Genomic DNA, 12,344 nt, shown 5'->3' on the forward strand with positions numbered 1-12,344 from the left:
CAAAATTAAATTAAAAAACGCATCAAAAGAATGGACAACAACTGTCATATTCAAGAATTGGTACAAGCATTTTCAAATTTAGAACATGGTAGATTGAACCTGGTATTATAGCGCTAAACCTCTCACTTGTACGACAATCGCATCAAATGTCATTATATTGACATCGATGCACGAACAAAGTGTCACAAATAGGAGTACAACAACAACCAAAACCCAACCCTAAATTTTGGTTGCTCTCGAAGGGTAAGTATATCCTGCTCTTCATGTGGCATCCGTCGTGTTACTGCTGTTCAATAGTCATAATTTCACTACTCAAAAACCAATTCCGGTAACAAACTTAAACCGAGGTTAACATGTTAACACATCAACTATGAGAGGAAAAATTCCAGAAACAACAAAATCACTAAACGTCAACAAGGCAAGTGCCAACATACCTAGAAACGGACTATGTGAATCAACTGCCATATTCCTGACCTCTCTTGTATACGAGCGTTGTATACTTAGTCATTTTTTAAGTTTCTTTTTATTGATTTAAAATGGTCTAGCACATACAATGCAATTATGTATTGATGTGAAATCAGGTAAAACTTTCGCCTAATTCTATTGTGTATAAGTAAGGACAGCATATATCTGTATACGATAAAACATAAAGAATACTTAATTCCGCCAGTAGAGACATGAATTGTGCAGAGGATGATTACAATCAAACAACAAAATTTCATCATGATACTGTTATACATGTTATACTAAAACTAAAATTTGTAAACAATGATTATATATTCTAGGTTATTTAAAGGGGAATCGTCACTCAGTAATATGTGTTTTTGTTCTTGTATGCATTTAATGATACATTGTGACTGTTAGCTTCACGTTCGAAACTATGCTAATACATAATTTTGAAGTAACCATAAGCAGCCGAAAAGACGGTTTTTTTTTTTTCAAAAAGACAGATTATGCTTTAAGATGGAGTTGATTCAGAATATGCACTGTTTTCAGGGATGCCAAGAACAGTGCTATATGTTGTTGCTGAAATTTGAATTTGACTTTTCGTTCAACTAAATACTACTCAATGCTTAAAACAAATGCATTGCAATATTTTTTTTTCTGTCCGCTTTATTAGAAAAAAACATAATTTCTGATGTAATTTTGTAGGATTATTTCAAAATCACTTTTTCCTGCGTTCTCTGCAATGTATCTACTTTTGTTCATGAACGTCAGTCATAGAGTATTTTATTCTTATTTACATGTTTGATATAAGTTAAAGAATTCTAATGTAAAAAGTAAAATCACAAAAATACTCAACTCAGAGGTAAATCTAATCGGAAAGTCTATAATCAAATTTATGTTCATTTCGGATTCTTTTATAGCTGACTATACGGTAGGATTTTTTTTTTGTAGTGGATAATGTTTGTGGATAGAATCATTGGAAATCATACCACATCTTTTATTTCAATATAAATACATGTAAACAATCAAATAAATCATGGAATGTTCAGAAAATAATACATCGCCTACTAAGGTGTAAAAAGGAAAGAGACAAAATACCAAATCAGCTTTCTATACAAACCAATGAAATCAGTAAACATCAGTACATTAACCAAAATACAATGAAATTAATCAAACAGAAATTGTAAACAATATAAGGAAACTTTAGATTTGACAACAGTGAATAATACGGTGAAGTAAAAGAGAGGCGAAAGATACCAGAGGGACGGTCAAACTTATGAAATTGCCATTGCCAAAAAATGAAACAGACAAACACAAATAAGAGTACACATGAAAAAAAAAAGAAAACGATAGACTAAGCAAGACAAACTCAACCAAAAACTAAGGGTGTTTTCGGGTGTTCCGGAAGGGTAACCAGATCCTTCTTTTCATGTGGCACACGTCATGTTGCTTATGTTATTACAATACCGGTAAATAGTATAAATCGGTAGGTCACATTCATGAAAAGGGAAGAGGATTGTAGTTACGACGTGAAAAAACATTTCTGATATTATCTGTGAAACGGTTATTCAATAATGGTCAACCAACTCGTGATGGCGTCCGTAAAATTTACGAAGAGTTGAATTCATCTTCATCATTTTGGAACTCTTGGGTTAATATTTTTTCTTGTGAGCAGAAACCCTATATCAATGAAATCATGATAGCACGGGTATATCGTATCAAGTGGGAGATGTATACTCCGTAAGCAGGCACTGCTAGAATGTTGCTATTTAGAAATGGAAAGTTCACAATTGGTAAACTGAAATCATCTCTTTTGTCGTAACGATTTTCAAGTCAAGATATGAGGTCGACTTAACTGTATCTATTGTATCCTTTATCTCTAGTTCGATGGGATAGATGCGTTCAACATAGTCACCAATTTTTTAATCATTTAGTGAGAGAACACCATCTTTACAGTGGAAATTAAGTGAAGGGATATTGCTAACTTCTTATCTTTCTTCTTATGTGTTTTAGTAAAGAAACAAGTCGGAAAGAAGAGTAGCACAATTTGTTCCCATCGGAATGCCGACAGTCTGATGAAAAACATGTCCTCCAAACGTAACAAATATGTTGTCTATCAAGAAATCAAGCATCTTGATAACTTCAGTTTCAGAAAATGTTTTGTTGAATCAGAGTGATCCTGTACAAAGTAGGATGTATCCCTCCTTAAGAATATATACTTGAATCTACATTGGTCTTTCCTTTTTATGAAAAAAAAGCAAAACCAACTCTTTCAATTTGTCCTTTAGTTTTTAATCGGTAAGAAAAGTCAAATGTTTTAATACTACTGCAAGATTAAAGAGTCATAGATTGTATTTACCTGATCTTTGAGTATCTGATTAACGCCACCTCTAGAAAAGGCAGTTTCACAATAACTTTGAAGCCCGGTTTTGATTACTGATAAAACAGATGTTAATAATTTAGAAAAAGGTTTCGTGGAGCACTTGAAAGACCAGAAATATACCGTTGTGTGTAAGGACACTTACGTTGTTTGGGTATTCAATGCAGTGATAGAAGATCCAGTATTTCGTCTTTGGTTGAAATTCCAAAGGAACATAGAACAAACCTATGAATATCCAGGATTTCCTCTTTGGTAAGTATCGAGAGGGTACAAATAAAGGCAACAGTAGTATACCGCTTTTCGAAATGCATAAATCGATTGAGATAAAAACAAATCCGTGTTACAAACTAAAACTGGGGAAACACATCAAATATAACACAAGTTTGAAGGGGTAATAATTAAAATACCTAACCGCTTTTATTTATATGGCAGCAAATCATTAATAGAGACATCGTGCAGAGCAGGTGATGTATAATGACGATGACCATGACTGCGTCTACGGCGAGGAGTAGAGTTGGGAATATTCATCATATTCCACGAGCTACACAACGGACTATATATTATACATATACCATCGATTACGCACGTCTGGCGTATATACTAAATTTAGTTCTGGTATCTATGATGAGTTTATTTACAACAACTGGGTCGATGTGACTGCTGGTGGAGATTTATTTCCCCGAGGGTATCACAAGCCCAGTAGTCAGCACTTTTTGTGCTGACATGTTTTTTGTGCTGACATGAATTGTCATTGCTATGGTTATATTTATAAATTTAATGTTTACAAATTTTTGAATTTTTTGAAATACTAAGGCTTTTCTACCTCAGGCATAGATTACCCTAGCTGTATTTGGCAAAACTTTTAGGAATTTTGGTCCTCAATGCTCTTCAACTTTGTACTTTAATTGGCATTTTAAACTTTTGGGGATTCGAGCGTCACTGATGAGTCTTTTGTAGACGAGACGTGCGTCTGGCGTATATACTAAATTTAGTCCTGGTATCTATGATGATTTTATTGAAATAAAGTATCAATTGTGTCAAACAACTTAAATCCATTGACAAACAACAAAAGCTGACATTTTCAGATCAGACGGATTTTCATTTCTAAGTAAATAAATGAACACTTACCACACTCTGTAATAGCAGACCTAATGATAATAAGATAACTTTTAAAACGAAGTGACTACTTAAATAACACAGGAAATTAAAGTATTCAATCTAGGAATGATGTAGGTGTGAACAAATCATTTGCGACATATGGTGTTTTGCTTTGTTCGATTTTACTAATGATGCAAACATTGTTTAGACGTGCAACATCTTTCATCTTAAGTTAAACATTTGCACTTCTAAAAATATATTTCACATCAGCTAATTATCTTGCATACTAGCACATTAATAAATGTGGCTCAGCGTGTTGGACCAGAACAAAGCGAATCTATATTTGTATTCTGTTAACAAATTCCTGTCCTAAATATGCATTAAATTAGCCACTGGACATGAAACAGCCATTTATTCACCCGTGCATCCAATATCATAAAACAATATTTCAATCAAGATTATAAGTAAAACAACTACTACTGATTTTATTGGCAAAAAATAGGCATATGAACATATCGCGGGTTTAAATTATTCTTAATATTCAACCCCCCTCTGTTTATCTCATTTATCTTTATATTTATTAATGAAATAGACAAGAGGTAAGTAAAACCAGAATTTAGATAAAAAATCTTCTCGTTAAAACCACCAACCTCTATAATACCAATAACACAAACAGCAAACACTCCGTTAAAAGCAAATCAAATACTTATAGGTTAATTGTGGTTTGCTAAAACATCCAGTGGCAAATATTTCATGCATATTTATGACGAGGACATTCAAATTATTTATAAATCGAATGATTAAGTTCTGAAAAGTGGGTTGTCCGAGAATGGACTGATTATTCGACTGCCTTTGGAAAATGAGGATATATCTTAACATGTCACCTATTAACGTCTTAAAGAGTTGTTGCACTGATTCTTTCATCCACAGAAAGCGTAGCTCTCTTCAAACATGAAGCATCGAACGTTTTTTTTCAAATTCCAACCGATACTACTACCAGGGGCGGATCCAGGAATTTGGAAAGTGGGGGAGCGAAGTTTTTAATGTTCGCCGAGCGGAGCGAGGCGAACAAATTTTGGGACCTTTTTAGGCAAAAAACCATAAAATAAGTGTAAAATGTACTTTTTAAACGGTTCCTGGCGTGGGGCATGTATATTCTATAGTTGCTGTAAAGTGTACGGGTTGGACATTTTTATGCTGTATTCTCCCTATTGATTGTCTGTCATAAAATGATAGTATGGATCCAAAGTTATGTACTGATATATTTGATGTGGGACTTGTCAGTAAAAAATAGACATGGAAAATTCTCGTTTGTTGTATGTTAAGTTAGCAAAACCTCACAGATTTCTTGTTGTAGACAAGAAATACGCCGGGCTATTCGATGAAATTTACAATACGACCGACACGAGTTAAAAAAGTCAAACAAGAAATTTTTATCCAAATGTTTGGTTGATATGTTTCACCCAACAAAATTAAGGGAGTTGAGGGGTTCCAAATCAACCAAAGGCTACGAATGAGTCTGAAATGACAACGAATTTATGAATGACGGTCGATAAATGGAGACATAAAGGCCACACTAAGCAGTCAGGTTCCAGTCTGGTCTTGAAAAAAGTATTCAATATATCAGTTCAGCGAAACAGACATTCCGTTCAGACATGCAAACCCCGGCCTCAAACCAATACAACCGTCTTTTATTCATCATGTTCATTTAATACTAAATAATTCTGTTGGAAATTTTCGTTTCTAATAGCAAAAAAGTGGACAAGATTATTGTTTTTAATCCAGATACGGCCAGAATTTTTATTTAATGCAAAAATCAGTCAGATTTTTTTCTCTCAAATACCTTAGACTGCCTCTTCAAATCAATTGGGTCGTACCTTAGACTTTAAATCTATCTAGGGCTTATACTGACTGGGGATAATTATTCAGCTATCACGTTATTTTAAAGTAGGCTGGGGCGTTTGGGGTTAAACATGTTTTCGTAGGTAAATAATATTGATGTTGATTTTTTTTTCATGAGAGTGTAATAAAGTATTACTTTCTGTTTGGTTGAATTGTGAAATAGAAGTCACTACGTTCTTGCTCAATCCTGTGTCGCTTTAAAGGTATCATGTTTGTCATCCTCAGCCTAAGCAATGTGTTACTGTAATTTGAATTTCAAAATAACTGAGTGATGGGTTTTTTTACGCACTGATCAACTCCATCTTGGCAAATCACATGACTTTGACATAATCAGTAAATACCAGCGAAAAAAAATCTTTATAAGTAAAGAATTGTCGCATACAAATTAAATACACGGGAAATGGCAAATTTCACGAAGTCTAGTCTGATAAATCATTTTACAAAACAAAAAAAACAAAAAAGTCCAAGAAAAGGGGGGCGTACGCCCTCTACGCCCCCCTCTGGATCCGCCACTGGCTACATGCATATACAGGAAAATAATATTTAGTCACCCTGCATGAACACGTAACATGGCTGTGTATCATAGAAAATATAAAAAAAAACGAACAACCTTATTAAACAAAGGGTTTTTCTGAAGGTCGGAATAAGTCAAGGGTTCACGATATTTTAAAATCCTGGTAAATTCATGTGATATTTTACAATATAAACTAAAATAACAATAAGTAAACGGAACACGTTATTAAAGGAAATACATTTTTAAACATATCTAGGTATCATGATAACAGCATTATGAATTGTGGCAACCAAAAAAATAGTTTTAGAAATCTGATCAAAATTCAATAAATTAGCTAAAACAAGATTTTGAGATAATCTTCAAAAGTGAGTCAAAATGCATACATTGTATGACGAGATGTAACGAGATGTTGTATTCATATTTTTTTGCACTGCAAATCTTATATACGGAAATGCTCAGCCTTGTTTGAAGTCACACAATCTGAAACAATGAACGACGGCGTCTGTAATTTCCTCCCTACATTTTGAAGCCATAATTCCTTTTGACAAACAATTGTTAAAATTCCTCTGAAATGAACGACCACAATTCGATTGGCATGTTGCTGATATTGCTAAGATTATCTGGAGAAAAAGAAGTGCCACGACCAATCTGTGTGCCATTTTTTAATTTTCTACAAATATAAAATAAAAGAATTATAATATTATACTGATGATCATATAACGGACTAAAACGGTTTTCTGCAATGTTGTTTTCCATATATTTTTTTTCACAGTCGCATTAACCCCTTATCCCTTTGTTTAATATTTTTCTGTAAATTAAATTTACTTGTTTACACGTGTTCCAATGCTTGATCACTGTTATGATTGTAAAAAGTATGGAAGAAAGCGAAAATATGTACATAGTATTCAAACTTTTGAAAAAAGGAGACAAAATGAGAATAAATATATTGAATAATATTGAATATCAGCTAGTCGGATTTCTATTTGTTTCCTGGGTTGTTGTACGAAAATAAGACTACAATGAGAAAGATAAAATACAATGAAATTCAATTGAACAATAGAATTTGTTACATCACATCTATACTTCAAATATACAATAAACGAATAATATCGGAAAAAATAAAATATTTGTATATTGATTCTCTGAAAAATGGGATAAACGAAAGAATAGGCGAGCATTTAATTTTTTTTTTAAATGAAGGTGTAATTCTATAGAATTTATAATAGAAAATATTTGATACTCTCAAACTTGATACACATTTTGGCTATTAATATTTTTAATTCGAACGTCACTGATGAGTCTTTCGTAAACGAAACGTGTATTTGGCGAACAAGTGACAGCCTGGTATTGATGCATTTTTTTAATATATTTTGATTTCAGATAAGTGTTGTAACATTTTTAAAATTAGAGAAAGACCATTTACATTGAAAAGGTGTGTGTGTGTGTGTGTTGAGGGAGGATTGGGAGGGGTTATGTTTTTCCCCCAAAAAAAGTATTTTGATCACCAATTTGATGGAAAATTCAGATTTTTTCATGCATGCAATACCTTATAATGTTCAATCTTGAAAAAACAATAATTTGATTGATAGCGTCGAAAGATTGATTAAATGTATGCCGGCTCAGACAAAAATCAACATATTAACCTCCTATTGAAGTTAAGAAGTGGATACCTTAATCAAAGTTGAAGTAGACTGGTGATATGTCTGACGGTTTGTTCTTCGTTTAAAACCGTATTATACAAGAAACCTACGTCTATTTCGGTATTTATTTAAGAGATCAAAGTCATTTTCTTTCCTGTATACCTATTTCATTGTGCACACACAAGTCACGTGATAATGTCAAAGATCGAGAATACTGTGATTGGATAATACAAATAATATCGTCCAGAGAAGTCACCATACGATTGGATTTCATCAAGTAAGGCGGTAAGCTCTACGTATCACTAGCCTAGGGTAGTATGAATATTCATGAGTTTTATGAAGCAACGCGGGATACGAGATCACGTCATTGGCGCGATTATCTCACAGAACTTGCAGATAGCGGAAAACATACCAGAGATGTCACCTTACGATTGGATTTCATCAAGATATAGAGTCAATCTAGAACAGCATAGTTCATTTTTCAGTGTAAATCCATTTAAATCATTACATTTTAATTGCTAAATTCGCCTGTGTAAAAACTAAGCATGTGTCTGAATAGAAAATGTCACGTGCTGTGACGTTTTCAATCTCCACATTGAAATAACAACTAATACCAGAACTCTACAACTTGTTGAAGTTTTCTCATTGACATAGTATCCAAACGTTGCTAAAAAAAACACCTACATTTGTGAACTAAGAAGAATAATTTAAAGATTATTATAAAACCGCGAAAACAACTCCAAATGAAAAAAAAGAAGATAAAAATCTTACTTACGATATTATGCTGTTGGCTGCTTTCTGCTGCACGGGTGAAGAATAGACCAGTCGCAAAGATAATGGACTGGTTCAAAACTTTCACATGTTTTATATGAAGCTTTATATTTACTGTTCAAATTAATTAACTCATTTTGATTGTCATTCTGTGAAATCTTGATGAAATAAGTAAAAACAAACATTGCTAATAAGTAGAATTGACAAACTGAAGTCGTTTTAATTATCGGTTTATCTAAAGTGTTCTGAATGATAAAAAGACAGTCTCGTAATACAACACAAGTGCATCGGTTATCTCGAATTAGTAGTGATATCGTCCTAAATAATTTTCTATTTAAGGTTAGTGGTCATCTCGTGCGTCATTTCGGTCATTTTGGTGTTTTTTTCTTGATAAAATTTAATTTTCATTTATTTAACTCTACAATCCGGTCATGTTTTGCGTCACATATTCCAATCGCTTTTACTGAAGTAATTAAGCTAATTTTGAGTAATAATGTTTCAAATCGACGTTTCCTTTCTCGGCACATCCATCAAGGATAAATTATTACAAATACAAATAAAAGTATTATATTTGACTTAAGTAGATTTAAAATGATTCATTCAATTTTACCAAAGATTTTGTTGTTTTTTTCTGTACGGAAGCCGACTAAGACCTTAATCTGCCGAAACAAATGCATTTTAAATCAAATGGTGTTGGTTTTTCTGTTTGAATGGACACTAGCCATTTTGGAACCATTTATTACTTGCTGTTCGGTCGTATGTAAGGCTTCGTGTTGAACCGTACTTTAACGTAATATGACTGTGCATTTTCATAGACTTGGATTGAGAGTTGTCTCATTGCCGCTCATACCACATCTACTAATTTGTAGTCAATGTTTTATTTCTTGCAATGTTATTACGTAGTCCTTATACTCCTAACATAAGATGATTTGCTTTTATTCTCGTGTTCAGAAGAGGCAGCAGTGAATTACAGTTAACGACTGTCTACCCATTACCATATCCCAAAAATTGTACAAGATGCAAAATGTAATTGAATAATGATAATTAAATAACCAGACAAACACTAATAGGTAAAGACTATGTTTTAATGTCTTTCGAACTATTCAGACTTTGGCATAGAAATATAGAATCCCGTGACTTTTCGCGTTGCATTTGAACCTCTTTTTACCTGTGCGTGATGTAAAAATATGAAACTACTTTTGATACCTTTTGCCTTGTGCCTTGTGTAGGATCTGGTTACTTGGTCACGTATATGTTGTGTTTGAAGGTAACAGACCTGTCCACTTCCAACATTATCTATTTTGTAAGTGTTAGTCGAAACTCTTCTTTAGACTAACTTTATAGAGGCCACAAATTGTATTTATTTTCAAGATGTTTTCGAGCTGAAGGTAACGTTTGCATGATACCTGGATTTTTTCTTAGTGAACGAGGGGCGAAATATACGATAGGGACAATCAAACTCGTAGATAGAAAATAAATTAACAACGCCATGGCTAAACGGAGAAAAAGACAAACAGACAAATATATGTACATATAAAACAACAAAGAATACTAAAGAATAAGCAAGACGAACCTCACCAAAACCTGGGGGAAGGGGGTTCAGGTGCTCTGGAAGGGTCAGCAGATCCAGCTCCACATGTGACACCCTCCGTGTTGCTCATGAAATTATCCCAGCATGATATATCCTTTTGTTCAGGAAGAAGTACTAGATCATTAAATGAATACAAATTGAAAATCACCCATCCAATATTTTTGTGAGAAAAGCTCAAAATGTTTTAAGGAACATTTTATTTAAACTCTTCTTATTAAACAATGATCTATGCAAATGACAATGTTAAAAACCGAAGAAAACATGCATAAATAATTATGGGCGATTCATTATTAATAAATGATTTTAATTTTAATTCAAAAGTTCATAAAATAAGTACTAAAAGCATTTAGGTAAAACCATAGCCATGGCAACACAAAAGCAAAAAAATATATAACTTCTGGGTCCACCGTGTATTAAATGCAAGTGTCTGATTTTGAAGGAACCCTTAATATTTTCTTTCATTGCTTCAAACTGTAATATGTGGAATATTATCCCAGTAGTCAACACTAGTGTTGACATGAATTATCATTGATATGGTCATAACTATAAATTAACTGTTTATAAAACATTACATTTTTAAAATACTAAGGTTTTTCTACCGCAGGAATAGATTTCCGTAGCTGTATTTTGCAAAACCTTTAGGAATTTTTGATCTTCAATGCTCTTCAACTTGGTACTTTATTTTGTTTTTTTAACTGTTTCATTCGCGAGCGTCACTACAGAGTCTTTTGTAGAAGAGAAGCACGTCCGGCGCAGATACAAAATTTCTTTCCTGGTATCCTTGGTGATTTTTTAGGATAAGATTGCCATTAAAAGTAATGAAAATTTCTTTTTAGCTCCGTGTTTAATAAATTGTTTGTATGCTGCAATTGAATGAAGGAACATCAGTTTTGACTATTTATGTCATGTACAGGGCCAGGTAACACAGATGACCAGCTGTATATGAATTGTTCATATATAAAATAAGTCATGAGGTTATGTGGTCCTGTAATAATATAAAAAAAACTCTTTAACATACTTTAATAGATTAAAATCTGTTCAATAAGTTCACTTCTGGATATCTGTTTTGTATATACAGTTATGTGATTTATAGTGTCTTTGTGTCAGGGAACTGTACTTGTTATTTTCCTCATTTCTTCCTTGATATAGAAATATCTTTTGGAGATTGTGTTGTGTATGCAAACTTAGATGGAATTTTATCAAATGAAAAATTGTCAAAATTTTAGAAGTAATGGACGACCATAAAACTTAAAGGAGATATCCCGTCATTCTTTTTTTCAAACATAGCAACATGAACTTCCCACTTCACGCTGAATGGTCGGTGCATACTCAAGAAGAAAATGAAACTGAAGTGATTTTTTTTATATCTTAAAAAAAATCAATGATCTTCACATGAGCAATGTAAATCCAAGAATGCTCTTTAAGAGAGAAACAATAACATGCAGTTTTGAAAAAAAGAAATCGTGTAGGTCATTTTTTAAATACCGCAGAACTCATTCATTTAATCGTAAAAAAAAAATGAGTAGGTTGGTAAGTGCTCTGACTTGCTGAATACACACATGCAAGTAAAAGATAGTACAGTTGATATATATTTTCATTTATTTATTCTATAACTTTTGTATTCAAACAATATAGATATATTTTACTATATCATGTAATTATCTTGGTAAACGAACACATATTCTCATTGATGATTAGACAACAAATGATAACAGTTAAACACATAAAACAATAAAGATACCATGCTACATGTACTAACATGACTAATACAAATCCAATGGACTTATATCTACAAATTGTCTATGAGGGTCGGTTGAAAACAAAACCTTACGTTACAGTATTTATCCATCGACCTATACGATTTAAAATATCACCAATTCTATACACAGTACTACCTGATATTTGAATAAGGGGTCGTAACCCTAGAATAACTCCCATTACAATACTAAATATGGATTTACTATCAAAAGTATGCATTGAGAAGGCATAAAATCCTACTAG

General features: G+C 32.8%; 1 long non-coding RNA gene across 1 annotated transcript; it reads right to left on the reverse strand.

The window, feature by feature from the left end:
- Positions 1-6,546: 6,546 nt before the first annotated feature.
- Positions 6,547-8,838, reverse strand: LOC143081978 (uncharacterized). Its single transcript, XR_012980191.1, has 2 exons — positions 8,757-8,838; positions 6,547-7,011 (listed from the first exon to the last, which is right to left on the reverse strand). It is a non-coding gene; the product is annotated as an uncharacterized LOC143081978 (long non-coding RNA).
- Between the last annotated feature and the right edge of the window lie 3,506 nt (positions 8,839-12,344).

Source organism: Mytilus galloprovincialis, chromosome 7 (genome assembly GCF_965363235.1).
Source record: "Mytilus galloprovincialis chromosome 7, xbMytGall1.hap1.1, whole genome shotgun sequence".
NCBI classification, from domain to species: Eukaryota; Metazoa; Mollusca; class Bivalvia; order Mytilida; family Mytilidae; genus Mytilus; species Mytilus galloprovincialis.